This window comes from Nicotiana attenuata, chromosome 1 (assembly GCF_001879085.1).
Source record: "Nicotiana attenuata strain UT chromosome 1, NIATTr2, whole genome shotgun sequence".
NCBI classification, from domain to species: Eukaryota; Viridiplantae; Streptophyta; class Magnoliopsida; order Solanales; family Solanaceae; genus Nicotiana; species Nicotiana attenuata.
The window spans coordinates 104,728,863-104,735,233 of NC_031989.1; positions in this window are offsets into that span (position 1 = coordinate 104,728,863).

Genomic DNA, 6,371 nt, shown 5'->3' on the forward strand with positions numbered 1-6,371 from the left:
AAGTACCTTCGACGGGAGAAGAAGAAGGAGGCAGAAAATCTTTATCCCTCGAAGTAAGAAGACGGCGACAAAGGAGGAACCATATTTCCAAGGCTAGAAGCCTCGGATGCAGCAGGCTCAGCTGATACATCTTCTTTGAGCCTCCGAGCAGGGCTTGCCTCGCTATGAGCACCCTCGCCCTTCGAGGACTCCTTCCGTTTGTTATCATTCCTCGGCCCCGAAGCTGACGATCCTTCCTCCTCCTCGAGGGGGCACGGTCTCATCCCAGAAAATTCTCCAATAGCTGTGGTGACGAAGTTAGTACATACAAAAGAAAGTACCTTTCAAAGAAAACAAACCACACAGCACGTACCGTGGTGTTTTGCTTCCCATCTACCCTCGGCCTTCATCTTCAAAAGGTCAGATTCGAGCCTTGCAATCATGCTCGTCTGGACAGAGCTGTTTTCACGAGCATTCCGGAGTTGCACCTCGAGGGCAGAAACCCTGGCCAAAGCATTCTTCTTCGCCGCAACTTGGGCATCTATCTGGGCCCTTAGCTCATTACACTTATACTGGGCCTGACCAACTTCACCCCAAAGGCGTTCCAGGTCCTCCGTCTTTCTTTGCAACTGAAGCATCGAAATATTAGTCCCCGAGGATAGAAGAAGAAACATGCATCCCCTCGAAACAAAGGTTACCTGTCTCTCAAGGTAGCCTTTGTAGTCCAGACTTCGACTCGCCTCGTACCGAAGGTATACCAACTCATTTGCCCTTTTATCACAAAGAAGCCTGAGGGATTTCTCCCCTTCCAAGGCTTTTCGCAACTTGGATTCGCGACGGAGTAGCTCGGACTTGAGCTTGTCAAAGGCCTATGAATAAGAAGCTCAATTAGAAAATGAAAGTGAAAAACTGAAAAGCCAATACAGTCGGCCAAAACTCACCACAGAACAGAGTCGCTGAGCTCCTCAAAAGCTAAGCACACATCTACTGGCCTGGTCTCATCAGCCTCGGTAGAACCACTCCCGACGGGAATATGATCGTTCGACACCCCGCTTGATTTAGGCGGCCCCTAGCCTCGAATTTCTCTCAAAGTACCTTCGGCGGGAAAAGAAGAAGGCGGCAGAAAATCTTTATCCCGCGAAGTACCTTCGACGGGAGGAGAAGAATACGGCAGAAAATCTTTATCCCTCGAAGTACCTTCGACGGGAGAAGAAGAAGGAGGCAGAAAATCTTTATCCCTCGAAGTACCTTCGACGGGAAAAGAAGACGGCGACAAAGGAGGAACCATATTTCCGAGGCTAGAAGCCTCGGATGCAGCAGGCTCAGCTGATACATCTTCTTTGAGCCTCCGAGCAGGGCTTGCCTCGCTATGAGCACCCTCGCCCTTCGAGGACTCCTTCCGTTTGTTATCGTTCCTCGGCCCCGAAGCTGACGATCCTTCCTCCTCCTCGAGGGGGCACGGTCTCATCCCAGAAAATTCTCCAATGGCTGTGGTGACGGAGTTAGTACATACAAAAGAAAGTACCTTTGAAAGAAAACAAACCACACAGCACGTACCGTGGTGTTTTGCTTCCCATCTACCCTTCGACAAGTCTCGCCACTTACGCCCATCATGGGTCGAGCGAGCTGCCAGCTTCCAAGTCCAACCCGCCAGGTAGGGGACTTCGTGTGGCATCCACGGGACTACTGTAATAAAGAGAAGGAATGCATCTTCACGGAGCCTGCCTCCACCATGAACAAAAATAAATAAAAACACAAGTGTACCACTTACGGGTGAAAATTCTCAGGAAATGTCAGGAACTCCACGAGGATAATATCAATAGTCCGTACTCGGACAGAACGACTCATCCATCCTCGGTCCCCATCTTCTTCATCGTTAGAAATAAAGGGCCTAGCGGATCGGCATCATAAAGTAATCAGGCCTCGGTAATGAAAGGGCCGGCAAAATTTGATGAGATGGCTAAGGATGAACTCTAGCCTGGCTCCCTCCGTAAAGAACCTCATGATCAATACTATCCTCTAGAACGACGGGTGAACCTGTGCCAGGTTAGCCCGATATCTTAGAAAAAAGTCAAGCACGACTCTATTGAGAGGGCCCAACGCGAAAGGGTACGTGTATACGTTCAAAAACCCCTCTACATGAACCATGATGTTCTATTCCAGGGAAGGTACCTATAGTACCACCTTTTCTCCCCATCCGCAGTCTCCCCTGACTGCCTGGAGATGTCCCTCTCCTATTGATGAAATTGACCTCGATGCATGCTCCCAATGGCCCTAAACATTGGGAGGTCTCTCTAACGTAAAGTCCCTCCACGAAACGAAACATCTCGAGGTTGGCTCACCAGATGCCGGCGGTGTACCACCGACCGAGCGGGAAGCAGAGGCGGAACTATCCTCTTCTTGGTAAAAGGACTTGGGCGTGACAGCCATAACTATGGTGGAACAAGAAAAGGGAAATAAGAACTTAAGCGAAAGCTTCGAATTAAAATGGTGAAAGGGATGACGCAAGGAACGAAAGCCCTGTGAAATGATATCCACTCAAAGTGGCGGAATCCTCAAGTAAGAGGAAAGCAAACTCATATATAGAGCAAGCAGCGACTGTCCGCCTACTCTAAATGGTGCCCGATCTCGAGGATCTCTGTTATTTGAAGTGTGGGCCATTCACCCGATTCTTAAGCCCAAGGGCTGCCCGATTTCGAACCAGTTTTCACTCGGGGACTATTCATAATGCATCAGGGCTATCATTATTTCAAGTCCAAGAAAACGCTCGCTCAATTACTAAGCCCATGGGCCACCCGTGTTCGAGCGTATCCTCGCTCAAGGACTATTGGCGAAAGCCTAAGGGCTATCTTTATTTTTAGATGATCAAGCTAACTTTCACTCGAAGACTATCAATGGTGCCTAAAAGGGCTAATCTTTATTTTGAAGAACTTCGAGGCCCCGCTCTCATTCAATTCAAACTCGGAACTCCCGGCGGCCTAAGTTTGTGTCAGATCAATCCAGACATAGTCGGAGGAATGGCAAAGTGTTTCAGGGAATATCAGATCAACCAATCGAGAACCAAAGGAGTTCCTATGTCCGAGTCCAATATTCGGACTGATCGATAAAGTCACACAGTTGGATTTTTCGCGAACACTGGCAAAAGGGAATCCAGCACAAGACAAAAGCAAATTGAAGAAACTGTTTTATTAATAAGCGACAATTACAAAAGCCCACGAGGGGTCCTTACACAGAAACAAAGAAGCAAAAAACAACAGCTAAAGAGCCTAAACTACTTTCGAGGGTACATCCTCGGACGTGACATCTGCGAAAACCATTCCCTCGAGGACCCCATCTCGATCCTCAGAGCAATATCTTCGAGAGACTCCTCTGAGATACCTATAGCCTATCAAAGAGCAAAAGCTTTTAACAAGCAGGCAAAATTGTGGCTTGGTGAAAAATTTGGCAAGTACGGGTCTCGTCAGCACTACTATTGTGAAGCCACTTCTTGAGACATTGCACCGGTGTGGGCTGCAAAAGTTAGTAGATGATTCCACCTCACTCCATGGAAAGCAAAAGGAATGAGGCACCACACCAGGTTGAAGTTAAGAGTGATGAGCAGCGGTTTGCAGTCCCTATATCTTCTAGTGCGGGAGGAATTTGAGGTCTCTCTCTCATTATCTCGGGCCAGTAACAATATCAACAACAACAACATCAACCCAGTATAGTCCCACTCAGCGGGGAAGAGCTTTGAATAGAAGCCATGGCATAACTAGCTGAGTTGTTACCGTATGACCTTATGGTCACAAGTCTGAACCATAAAGATAGAAATTTGGAAGAAGATATAGAGAAGGGAAAGGGCCAAAAGCTGTTGAAAAAGATTGAATGGAGTCTTGGATCAAGCAACCTCCCATTTATAGAAAGGTCGTAAAGTAACCGGCAGCGTAATCAATGCCTTTTGGAAACGTATCGATAGGCGCAATCAATGCCTTTTGGAAACGTATCGACAGACGCAATCAATGCTTTTTGGGAAACGGATCGGCAGCGATATCACCGCTTTTGGGAAAATAAACCGACAGTGTATTGAATGTTTATGGGAAGATGAACTGATGGGATGTTTCAGTCATCATGAAAGCTTACGTCATAAGCATGACGTCATCGTGAGAGGCTCGAGGAAGCTGATGTCAAAGTCGTTTCATATCATTCTATTCTAAGAAACGCGGGGACTATCTGTATACGGCTGAAATCAGAGAGTCTGATTTTACGATCATTTTGGCATTCCATAGCCCGTCTTCAGAAGGCCCGAGGCACAGCTCGAGGTTCGACCTCGAGGGTTCCCTATGCTCAACCTCGAGGCAGTGCAAATCAGCGGCTATCTCAGACAAGCCGGAAATTCCTAATAGGCACGTGGTTAAAGCTGACCAGGTCTACAAGAATAAGTACAAGTCCGTACCGTGACATTAAATGGATGTGCCAGTCGTTGATCTTTGTAATAAATGGCTGTACCAGCCACATATCTTTGTAATAAATGCACATGTACTGTGTTGGGATTCCCCCTCCTATATAAAGGGGATCCTTGTCATCTTTTGCACAGATGATATACAATACAAGAACAAGAACATTCTCTGCTCTCTAACTTAAGCATATTCTCCCTTGAGTTTATTGCTTATATTATTACATTGCTTACATTTATCGCGTTTCGTTGATAGTTCTTCATTTATTACTCATCATTGATCATAAAGAGCCCTCATCAAAGCTCTAAGAACTGCTAGTCCTTCATTGGCTATACATAGTCCAACGCTCTAGCTCGACCTCGAGGCCCCGTATAGGCTAGCTCGAGACCCCGACTCTCGGCCGCTCGGTTTGCTTGCCATACTATCTTCAAGCTCTTATCTTATTTTATTGTCTCACCACCATAGTATTTTCACCACCATCGAGCGATAATCGGTGGGCAGGCCCCTATTGGGCAACCTCAGATCAGATGGTAGGTTATATATCGAGTCTACTGTGGTCGGGCGCCTATGAGCGAGCGTAGAATGGCTGAGATGCAGAGCCTTGAGATCCTACGAGCAAGCCTACTACGGCAGAGCAATTATACATACCGAGCTTTATAAGGCCGGACAACTATTTCACTTACGATATTAAGATAGTTGAGTCGGTATCAGCAGGTAAGCATATCTTCAGTTTATCTTTGACTCCCAATTACTTTCAGTTTTTATTTTATCATTTTGGTTTCGGCTTTAAGTTACTATGTTGCCATACATACTCGGTACATTATTTCATACTGACGTCCCTTTTGCTGGGGACGATGCATTTCATGCCTGCAGGTTCTGATAGACAGCTAGATAGACCTTCCCAGTAGAAAGAGTCAAACATCAGCTCAGTTGGTAAGCTCCACTTCTTCGGAGTTACCAGCTCTAGACCTTGGAGTCCATTTTATATATACAGGTTTGATGGGTAGGTCGAGGCCCTGTCCGACCATGATACAACTTAGTTATCTCTAGAGGCTTGTAGACGAGTCGTGTATACTTTGTATATTAGTAGATGTTCATGGCGGCCTCGTTATTTGGGTATATTTACCCCTTTTATAAGAGACACAATATTTTCAGATGATTCAAAATATGGCCTCATCGGCCTAAGTTGAGGGTTACCCCTCCAGAGTTCATAATTACAGAGTGGTACGCTTGAGTCGAGTATGGCACCGGGTGCCGGTCATGCCTCTTCAGGTTTGGGGCATGACAAACTTGGTATTAGAGCAGTTCTATCCTAGGGAGTCTACAAGCCATGTCTAGTAGAGCCTTGTTTATAGAAGTGTTTTGCACCACATTATATAAATAGGAAGCTACAAGGCATTTAGGAGTCTATTACCCTTCTTTCAAATCCAAATCGTGCTATAGAGCTGAGTCATGAGAGTTCGAGCCAAGACTTATGTTTGCTAATGATATAGAGATGCTTTCAATTAGAAAAATTACAACTAGCCAGAGGGCTAATACAGTAGTAGGTAAGGGCATTAGTAGAGAGAAAATTCTTGATGATGTGGCCCGGGTTTGAGGCCCTATTAGATCGTTCATACCAGATGGTGCACTCTAGAATAGTACAGTCAGATATGAATACTAGAACACGTAGATATATCAGAGACATGTAGTGGAATCCTAGAAGGGATAAATATTACCTTAGTATGACTCCAGCCCCTAGTAAAAAGAGAATATTAGGCGACCCGAAGAGCCAGTGAGATGGAGCAAGGGAGATAAAAGTGAAAGAATATTTTGTTGAAGTTTTCAGAATAAGGTAATAGATAGAGATATTAGTAGGAGAATAAGAAGAGAGTAAATGAAGCATTACGAGTAAGATTTGATAAAAGGGTGATAACGGTAAATCATAATATGGCAGGATGATAGAGTCTATAGTCAAGT